General features: G+C 40.4%; 1 long non-coding RNA gene across 1 annotated transcript; it reads left to right on the top strand.

The window, feature by feature from the left end:
* The first annotated feature begins 539 nt into the window (after positions 1-539).
* LOC123189891 (uncharacterized) lies at positions 540-2,839 on the top strand. Its single transcript, XR_006496029.1, has 2 exons — positions 540-746; positions 1,979-2,839. It is a non-coding gene; the product is annotated as an uncharacterized lncRNA (long non-coding RNA).
* Positions 2,840-11,582: the final 8,743 nt, after the last annotated feature.

Genomic DNA, 11,582 nt, shown 5'->3' on the forward strand with positions numbered 1-11,582 from the left:
AGGTGATATTCATAAGGGGGGTGGCGGAAGCTACGAACATATCATAGCCGAGGTTAAGCAAAGAGAGACAGAGTACAATTGCAAGTCTTTTTTAAGGGGAGAACATCAAATCACAAAGCACATTCACTTGAAAAATTCTCTCATTTTTTAGGTCAAGGGCGCAATATTTGGCTAGGCCAGTCCCACGATCTAGTTTGTATCCCTAATTTTGTAAATTTGAGTAATAAAGTGTGGCCTTTCTAAAAAAATGGCCAAAAAGAAGAAGTGTTGACTTCTATTTTGGTTGTTTAATTATTTTCCATCCTACTAGAGAAGCCAAGTGGTTCACCACAATACAAATAAAAGTAAAAAATATTCTTTATAATTCATCTATGAAGTTAGGCTCATCTACTCGGGTGAGACGTTTTGGAGGCCGAGCTACCTGCAGGCCAAAATCTGTGCCGTGGAGTATAGCATTGCGATGTGTGCTCATTCGTTAATACGGTCGTTATTAAGTTGCAATACAGCGGTGCCGTGGGCTGCGGTGTTGTCATTGTACATGGGCCTCTGGTATGCATCGTGTGTGTGACTGGCGGTAGGGTGGATTTTGCAGGCCCATGTTGCGCTGCAGATAGCTTTATATTTATTTCCACGCGATGCTCAGATTTTTCCGGCTGGTTAGATCTCTCATCCCCTTCTCGCGGTGGCTGGACGGGGCGAAGATTCGCCATGGATGGCCTGGAGTTCTTCGAGGAAGCCAAATCAGGGTGAAATATTGCTAGATCTTGCACTTTATGTTCTTGTTCTAATGCTTGGAACCAACTAGGTGTTTAGCGGATAATTCCTGCCAGATTTCTTCCCAATTTTTTGTCTAGCTCATCTGCGCTAGTGCCCCTGGTTGTTGAATCTGGGTGGGTGGGGGGTGTCACTGATGTGGAGTGCGTCGTTGCCTCCATGCATGAAGCTCGCGTGAACTGCCCTGTTTTGATTTCCTCCGAGCCAATCACAAGGCGTAGAGCAACACCGTTTAGGACAGACACCTTGAGGAGGTAACGCTTGTGGAAGAGGACATTGGATCGTATAACGATGCTAGTGATGTGGTTGCCGACTCAAGCGACATGGCTCCTGAAGATACCAGCGATGCAGCTGTCAGAGAAGATGGAGATGCAGAACGTGTGCTCGTCTCCAACTCAAAGGGCTCATGCTAGACTAGACAGTAATAAATTGACAACTAATAAGAAAACGCACTGTCTGAACGTGTAATGCTAGCTTGGGCTTATTCGTCCTTTTGTTGAGTTAGCCAAGATTGGGTTTGGGTTCAGTTTGTGTGCACTTGCGGCATGTATTTTTAGATTGCCCATTGACAAAACTGGTAAGAATGTGGATTTCTCTTATCGACAAAGATGAGAAGTGGTCAAAACTGGTAAGAATGCCTATCTTTTATGCTGAATGTGTGGATTTCTCTTATCGACAAAGATGAGAAGTGGTCAAAATTGGTAAGAATGCCTATCTTTTATGCTGAATGTGTGGATTTCTCTTATCGTAATCCGATTCTCTCCAATATCATAACAATTAAGACATATACTGATGATATGCACCAATGCAGGGCAGTGTTGTTCTAACTCAGAACCTGCCTATTGAGATACATGTATCAAAAATTTACACAAGGACTATGTTTGAAAATTTTGGTGAGATGTTGTATGTAGTCGGATCGTATGTTCTGAGTGAAGTTGTACCTCGTCGCGAGTACATAGCCAGGCATGTAAAGAAGGATTCGAAAGAGAAGTGGTGTAAAAATGAATTCCTTCTTCAGGTGAACGATCTTGCTGATGAGTTCAAGTGTGAGTGCGAGATGTTCGATCATTTTGGGATGTTGTGCATCCATGCACTAATGGTGTCCTTTTTTGCTGCTTGCTATGTGTGCCGATCAAATTATCATACGTACTGTTCGCTGGCGCAAAAAAATGTTCATCTGAGATACACTTTTTGTTCTTTGTAGGTAATGATCCAGCTTGGGCTGTAAGATGTTTTGGCAAAACACGTGCTGGAATGATGGACCAGGGATGCGAGGGATATACTCCCACCAGAGCTTCTGCGCTGCTAGAAGAACCAAGGTCCTCTCAAGAACTCTTCGTGGTGACATAACAATCTGCATCTGTTGTGTTTCGAAATTATCAGACTAGATGACATCAATGAGAATGCATATACTCTTGCTATGGAGCAACTGAGAAATGTGAAAAAATAGTACTGGAACCTGTGGCGGCTATACGCGATGGTATGGGGCTATCCGACAGAGAAGTGGCAACTGATTCTGCAGGATTTGGTGTTGGGCATAAGCAACATTTTGGTCTAGCAATCCGGCGCAGAGTGCGTCACAAAGTTCAGATAGTTTTGCGACACTGTCGAAGAAGAGGCCAGCAGGGCGGCCTACCCAAGCTGCAACAAAGCACCGTAGGAATAGCAAGCTAAAAGGACTAGGTTCTGTTCTACATGCAGGGTTCAAGATCACAACAGTACTGCATGTCCGCAGCGGGGTGATCTTCCAAAGGCGCTTGCTGCTCCAGATGCAGCTTGAGAGGGCACAGGAAGAACATATGCACCAACCCCCCGAAAGCAGACTTGAATGATTGATTTAGTGTGTTTTAAGTTGATATTCAGACTACAGACTCAAAATATCATAAGTTTGTCTTTTGAAAAGAGCACAACATATATCTGTGGTGGTTTGTGTGTCATATCGCTGGTATCCATTTTCGCACATACATTTTTGTGCTAAGCTGCATGTGTAATGACGATGTTGTCAAAAATCATATGGTGTAGCTGTGTCTAGTGGAAAAATGTTGGAGCTCCAGTTTCTGATTAAGTTGGTCGATGGTCTATTTCTGCTGTTTGACGTGTTCAATTGCACGGGCGCAAAAAATTCAGATATGTCACCAGTGTCTTTTGTGCTTGACCTCTCACATACTCTCTCCGTTTCAAATTAGTTGACTTGAATTTGTCTAAATAAAGATGTATCTACACTTGTTTAGTGTTTAGATACATCCATATCTAGATAAATATGGGTCAAGTAATTTGAAACGGAGAGAGTACAAAGCAAGTTTTTGCTTCTTGTGAATGTAGACGAATCGTTACCGAATAAAAAGAAAACAAGTCCTGCACATGGGGATGGCAAGTCTGCCCGCTCTGCTGTGCGACTCATCTATACATGAGCTGTCACTGTTTATTTAGTATAGCAAATACGGGCAACTTAAAACGGCCGGAGCTGAAATACGGTGGGAGGCATACCATCGTGGCACTGATCACGACCAGGACAGACGTGTGTGATACCGGCCTCTAGGTAGCCTGGCCACCAAAGTGCATATTCACATTTACTCCCAGTACACAATAAAATCATTAAAATAGCAAAAAAAAAACTGATTTTTGTGGTTTAGGATGCTTAAGTGTGTGATGCACATACCAAATTTGGTGAAGTCTGGACATTCTAGGAGCCTGTGGCAAAAAAAGACAAAATGAGCTCCGAACATTGTGGGATTTCAAACTTTCTCACAGGCTTGAATTTTTTATTTTGCCGAGAGCTCCTCAAATGTTCAGACTGCATCAAATTTGAGACGGACATAAACACTTAAGCATTTTCACCAAAAAATCAGTTATTTTTTGATTTTTTCTATTTTTAACAAATTTCTCCCATAAGGTTTTGTGATTTGGAAAAGATGCTCGGCCGGTGACTAGCGCCCACACTCACTGGGCCATTGTACACTTTGATTAATAGTGGCGCCAAGAATGCTCTTCACCAAAAATTGGGGTAGATGTCCGACAATTGCTTCGTCGCCCAGTGCACACACATGCTAGGGCATCGTTCACTCTGATGAACTGTGGCACCACAAATCCTCTTTGCCACAATTAAATTGCGCACCGGCTGGATGGTCCCTTGTTCTTCGGATGAAGTACAACCCTTGACGGGATAGACTCCTTCACTAGTCTCCGTGTAAAGATATCGCGGCCTAGTACACACACAAATCAGTTTAATTTAATTATTCTTTTAGGGAAAAAGCAGTTTTACATAGTTTTTTAAGTCTAAATACACCATGTTTATTGATCAACGACAATGTTCATTGGAATACAATTGATGTCACGTGGTTTTAGGAGCCAGAAATAGCTACCTACAGAAAGATTTACTAGACCGGAAGCGTGCCTTCGCGCGCATTGCCTGGCTCGGCACGGTGACTCGCCTTCTAAAACTTCAATATAACAAAGCATTTAGAACATCCAAAAAAATTAGAGTAACAGCTGTTCAGTATGTTCAGTATATGTCACAAACAATACAACGATATATCAAGAACAAGGTATAGTTGCTGTCCAGGATAGCTGAGTTTAATATAAGGCATATAGATCAAATATATACCAAAAGCAAAGTGTAGTTGTTGCCCAGGATAACCACAATTTCATTGTAGATTATAAAGTCAAAATTTGTACCAAAAGCAAGGCACAATGTTTGCTAACACTAGTATAGCGAGGTGTTATACAAACGGTTTTTAACCTTTTTCCGCGACGGCATTTGGAACCGTCACCTAGTGAGTGACTGTGATAGGGGGTCCTTCTCACACGACTCAGAAACCGTCGGGGATATACCCTTCTGGCACACACGCTCGGCAAATTGAGGTCGTGTGCGATCGGCGAGTGATCAAATACGGTTATACGTACAGTAGTGCTAAAATATTCAATTATACAGGTGAAATCGTTTCCGGTCATAAGTTCATCCCACATAGTCAGTCCCCACTAAACGTTTCTGTTCGTATATACATCCCATATGGTCGCTCCAAGAAAAACGTTTCTGTTCGCAGGTACATAACACACAATTTTTCCCGTTAAATCATTTCTGATAGTATTTCTATTGCACACGGTATTAACAATTTTATCATTTGTGTTATTAAATGCATCACACACGGTGCGTAGAAAAAACTGTGTGGCAAAGACTGTCCATCACACACTGTTTTTTGTGATAAACGTTTGCGCCAGGTTGCCTAACACAAACAGTTTTCAAGATGATGTTGTGTGCAATTGTTCATTAATCCAACACTGTTTATTCCTAAAAAATGTGTGCGTTGTCTGAGGTCATCGCCCATGGTATTTTCTCAATAACCGTTCGCAATAAAATAAAGCCAATTAGCAGGCTAATTATCCTATTATCAATAACCTATTTATTAATCTAATTGACATTTCATATTAAGCACACAATATATTTCATTTTCATAATTGAAATACATCAGAGTACAACATCATATAGCTTCAGTACTCAGCTATCCCATTACACAATTGCACCAGCGCCAAGTTTCATATGCAACATCTATAACCTTTTGAAATTGGCATCATAGACGGTACATAGACAGATGTATCTCATCTGAAAAATTGTCGAAGTAGAAGGCGAATATTGAGCCTTCATTGATGTTGAAAGTCTTTGTAACTTTAGGTCAGTGCATGTGGATGATTGACCGTCCATCCTTCATCCTCTTCAGGAACACTACAATACTGAATTGTGGGTGTTGTATGAATACCTTCCTCGCCTCCTGACCATACAGGTGGTTTGATAGGTCATCAATGAACTGCTTTGAAAAGGCCTGAAAACAATGATATGCATAAATATCTTCTCTATATTGGAAATGGGGCAAATGAATTAAAAAGGCAAGGTATAATAGTTAGTACCATCATGTAGTGAACTGATGTCTTGTTCATTGTGCAGACAAAGATCTTGTTATTTTTTGTAGCTAATTTCTTTATCCTAACAATCTTTCTGAGTTTCATGACTTGACTGATATTCATGGACAACTCATTTCCCCATACGCAAAAAGGGTCGAACAGTGGGTCAAAATCTCTGACAGCAGGACCTACATGTGCAAGACCAAATTGTTAAAAACCTAAATATTGGAATGGTTCCTGTAATTGCACAATAATGTGTTATTAGACAAAGGACCATGCATGTGCAAACCTCGATTGTAAACCTCAGTGCTTCCCATTGTTTCCCTGCAACACATACAAGGTAGTTAGTGACCAGGTTAAGTGAGGGTTCGCATGCTATTAGTAAAATATGTTAATGAAAAAATAAGCACATTACAGATTCATCAGATTAATTCAAGGCACATGAAAAACCCATTTATCCAAACCAAGCATGATTAAGAATCAGAAAATATAGCAATTGTATATGTTTCTCATGTATTAAGTGCAACCAAATTCGATTATTCCTCACATGCACAAAAATGCAAAATTCTACACACGACAATGGAACATCGCATTGCAGAATTGAACCAAGCAGTTAACTAAACACCACAACAAATGAACCAAACATTAACTGAGCACCACATTGCACAATATAACATACTTCTAATAGAAGATTGGACAGTTAACCAAAGCAAGCATGCTTAACAACTTGGAATTATAGCAATTGTGTTTGTTTCTTATGTATTTAGTATAGCCAAATTCAATTTATTTCTCACATGGTATACAATAACAGAATGCACCCACAACAATTGAACATTGCAGTTTCTCATCTATTTTGTAAAGAAAATTTCAATTTATTTATCACATGGAAGACAATACAAAATTGCACCCTGAAGAATTGAACATCACATTTGCATAATTGAACCAAACAGTTAACTGAACACGGCAACTAATTAACCAAACAGTTAATAAGTGAGCACCACATTGCATGACATATAGAACATATACACTAGAGCAACAGATTGCATGGTAAAAATAGATAGTACAATTCACTAGAATTTGTTAATGAAAGGCGATAGCTAGCAAACTAAACATGGGTCCTTATAGTGAGCTAATAAGACAAACTACTCCTTATTGTGGGATATATTGTTGACGATTGGCTCCTTGGACATGGAAGAGAGCGAGGCCTCTGCATCGTGGATGCCCTCGTCGTAGTGGTGAGTTGCCTGAGCCGCTCTAGGCACCAACCTGCTGGCTCTCGAGTTGAGGTAAGCACGTGCACGCTGAGAAAAAACCTCGTAGTCTTCGTCGAAGGAACCAAGGGTGGCCTCGAGAAAACGCCACGAACTGTCGTTTAAAGCAGCCAACCGTGTCGCGGCGTCGGCGAGTGATACGCCCATTTTGCATCATGTTTTCTTACTGTTATTTATGATGCTTTTATCCATAATAATGCTTTTTGGAGTAATTCTAATGCCTTTTCTCTCATAATATGCAAGGTACACACAAAGAGGGAGAATTCCGGCAACTGGAAATCTGGACCTGAAAAAGCTACGTAAGGCCACCTATTCTGCAAAACTCCAAACAAGCTGAAACTTCACGGAGATTTTTATGGATTATTTGAGGAATATTGGAGCAAATAACTACCAGAGGGGGCCCACCAGGTGGGCATAACCCACCCGGGCGTGCTAGGGAGCCCAGGCGCGCCCTGGTGGGTTGTGCTCACCCAGGCCCACCTCCGGTGCCCATCTTCTGGTATATAAGTAATTTTGACCTAGAAAAAATGAGGAGAGGACTTTCGGGACGGAGCGCCGCCGTCTCGAGATGGAACTTGGGTAGGAGCACTTTTGCCCTCCGACGGAGCGATTCCATCGGGGGAACTTCCCTCCCGGAGGGGGAAATCATCGTCATCATCATCACCAACAATTCTCCCATCTTGGGGAGGGCAATCTCCATCAACATCTTCAACAGCACCATCTCCTCTCAAAACCTAGTTCATCTCTTGTGTTCAATCTTGTTACCGGAACTATAGATTGGTGCTTGTGGGTGACTAGTAGTGTTGATTACATCTTGTAGTTGATTACTATATGGTTTATTTGGTCGAAGATTATATGTTCAGATCCAATATACTATTTAATACCTGATACGTCTCCATCGTATCTACTTTTCCAAACACTTTTGCCCTTGTTTTGGACTCTAACTTGCATGATTTGAATGGAAATAACCCGGACTAACGTTGTTTTCAGCAGAATTGCCATGGTGTTATTTTTGTGCAGAAATAAAAGTTATCGGAATAACCTGAAAATCAATGGAGAATTATTCTAGAATATATAAAAAATACTGGAAGAAAGATCCACGTCAGGGGCCCACACCCTGTCCACGAGGGTGGGGGGCGTGCCCTACCCCCTAGGCGCGCCCCCTGCCTCGTGGCCCCCCTGACGCTCCACCGACCTCAACCTTGACTCCATATTCACTTTCGGGGAGGAAAAAACCAGGGAGAAGGATTCATCGCGTTTATGATACAGAGACACCGCCAAGCCCTAAACTCTCCCGGGAGGGCTGATCTAAAGTCCATTCGGGGCTCCGGAGAGGGGAATCCGTCGCCATCATCATCATCAACCTTCCTCCATCACCAATTTCATGATGCTCACCGCCGTGCATGAGTAATTCCATCGCAGGCTTGCTAGACGGTGATGGGTTGGATGAGATATATCATGTAATCGAGTTAGTTTTGTTAGGGTTTGATCCCTAGTATCCACTATGTTCTAAGATTGATGTTGCTATGACTTTGCTATGCTTAATGCTTGTCACTAGGGCCCGAGTGCCATGATTTCAGATCTGAACCTATTATGTTTTCATCAATATATGAGAGTTCTTGATCCTATCTTGCAAGTCTATAGTCACCTATTATGTGTTATGATCCGTTAACCCTGAAGTGACAATAATAGGGATACTTACCCCGTAGTTTGAGGAGTTCATGTATTCACTATGTGTTAATGCTTTGGTTCGGTACTCTATTAAAAGGAGGCCTTAATATCCCTTAGTTTCCAATAGGACTCCACTGCCACGGGAGGGTAGGACAAAAGATGTAATGAAGTTCTTTTCCATAAGCACGTATGACTATATTCGGAATACATGCCTACATTACATTGATGAACTGGAGCTAGTTCTGTGTCATCCTAGGTTATGATTGTTACATGATCGATCGCATCTGGCATAATTCTCCATCACTGATCCAATGCCTACGAGCTTTCCATATATTGTTCTTCGCTTATTTACTTTTCCGTTGCTACTGTTACAATCACCACAAAACCCAAAAATATTACTTTTGCTACTGTTACCTTTTGCCACCGTTACCATTACTATCATATTACTTTGCTACCAAACACTTTGCTGCAGATATTAAGTTTCCATGTGTGGTTGAATTGACAACTCAGCTGCTAATACTTGAGAATATTCTTTGGCTCCCCTTGTGTCGAATCAATAAATTTGGGTTGAATACTCTACCCTCGAAAACTGTTGCGATCCCCTATACTTGTGGGTTATCAAGAACATTTTTTGGCGCTGTTGTCGGGGAGCATAGCTCTATTCTTTGAGTCACTTAGGATTTATATCTTCTTATCATTATAAAGAACTTGAAATATCAAAGAACCAAGATTTTTCCCTCAACTACGAGGGGAGGTAAGGAACTGCCATCTAGCTCTGCACCTGATTCACCTTCTGTTTTGAGTAAGCTTGCGACACCTAAACCTGCTTCTGCTATTAATTCTGATAGGTCGCATGTTATTGATGATGCTACTTCTGCTTTGCATGATAATTTTGATGAAACTACTTCTATGCTTGATACTACTGTGCCACTTGGTGAATTTCTTGATGAACAACTTGCTAGGGCTAGAGAGAATGAAATCATTGAAACTGATAATATTGATGAAAGTGATGATGAAGATTCTCCCCCTAGATATGAATTGCATGTTGTTCCTGAGGGTTATCTTATGGATGAAGAAACTGCTAGAGACTTTCTTGCTTGCAATGATAGAAGTGATCTTAAGAAACTATTAGCTAAGCTTAAAGAAAAATCTCTGAATGCTAGAATGAAATATGATCCTGCTTATGCTACTTCACCTATCTTTGTTAATGATAAGGATTATGATTTCTCTGTCGATCCTGAGATAATTACTTTGGTTGAATCTGATCCTTTTTATGGCTATGAATCTGAAACTGTTTTGGCACATCTTACTAAATTAAATGATATAGCTACCCTGTTCACTAATGATGAGAAAACTCGCTACTATTATATCCTTAAAATTTTCCTGTTCTCATTAAAGGGTGATGCTAAGGTATGGTTTAATTCTCTTGATCCTGGTTGTGTGCATAGTCCCAAGGATATGATTTACTACTTTTCTGCTAAATATTTCCCCGCTCATAAGAAACAAGCTGCTTTAAGGGAAATATATAATTTTGTGCAAATTGAAGAAGAGAGTCTCCCACAAGCTTAGGGGAGGCTTCTCCAATTACTTAATGCTTTGCCTGATCATCCTCTCAAGAAAAATGAAATACTCGATATCTTTTATAATGGACTAACCGATGCTTCCAGAGATTACCTGGATAGTTGTCCTGGTTGTGTTTTCAAGGAAAGAACTGTTGATCAAGCTGAAATTCTATTGAATAATATGTTGACCAATGAACACAATTGGACACTTCCTGAACCAAATCCTAAGCCAACTCCGAAGAAGAGGGGTATTCTATTTCTCAGTCCTAAAGATATGCAAGAGGCAAAGAAATCTATGAAAGAAAAGGGTATTAAAGCTGAAGATGTTAAGAATTTACCTCCTGTTGAAGAAATACATGGTCTTAATTCATCACCTATTGAAGAAACACACCGTCTTTATAACCTGACACAGGTAGTAAATGGAAACTCTCTCTATAGATATGATAAAGCTGAAATCCCTCCTGCTAAGTTTGCTAGCCAATGTTTGGATGAGTTTGATAATTTTATTGTTAAAGAAGAAAACTTCAATGCTTATGTTGGTAGACAATTGAAACATAATGCTTATATGATTGAACACTTGAGTGATTATACGGCTAGTGTTAAAGGTGAACTTAAACTTATTAGTAAACATGCTTCTATGGTTACCACTCAAGTAGAACAAGTGCTTAAAGCTCAGAATGATTTGCTCAATGAATTGAATAGTAAGAATAATGACTTTGCTGTTAGAGTTGCAACTAGAGGAGGTAAAGTGACTCAGGAACCTTTGTATCCTGAGGGCTACCCTAAGAGAATTGAGCAGGATTCTCAGAGAAATAACGTTGATGCACCTAGTCCTTTTAAGAGGAAGAAAAAGAAAAATGGTAGGACTTTGCATGCTTCTAGTGAACCTGTTATTGACACACCTGAGAATCCCAATGATATTTCTATATCTGATGCTGAAACACAATCTGGTAATGAACATGAACCTAGTGATAATGTTAATGATGATGTTCATATTGATGCTCAACCCAACAATAATAGTATTGTAGAAATTGAACCTACTGTTGATCTTGATAACCCACAATCAAAGAATCAACATTATGATAAGAGAGACCTTGTTGCTAAGAAGCACAGTAAAGAAAGAGAACCATGGGTTTAGAAACCCATGCCTTTTCCTCCTAAACCATCCAAGAAAAAGGATGATGAAGATTTTGAGCGCTTTGCTGAAATGATTAGACCTATGTTTTTGCGTATGCGTTTGACTGATATGCTTAAAATGAATCCTTATGCTAAGTATATGAAGGAAATTGTTACTAATAAGAGAAAGATTCCGGAAGCTGAAATTTCCACCATGCTTGCTAATTATACTTTTAAGGGTGGAATACCAAAGAAACTTGGAGATCCAGGAGTACCAACTATACCGTGCTCC

Source organism: Triticum aestivum, chromosome 2A (assembly GCF_018294505.1).
Source record: "Triticum aestivum cultivar Chinese Spring chromosome 2A, IWGSC CS RefSeq v2.1, whole genome shotgun sequence".
Lineage (NCBI taxonomy): Eukaryota > Viridiplantae > Streptophyta > Magnoliopsida > Poales > Poaceae > Triticum > Triticum aestivum.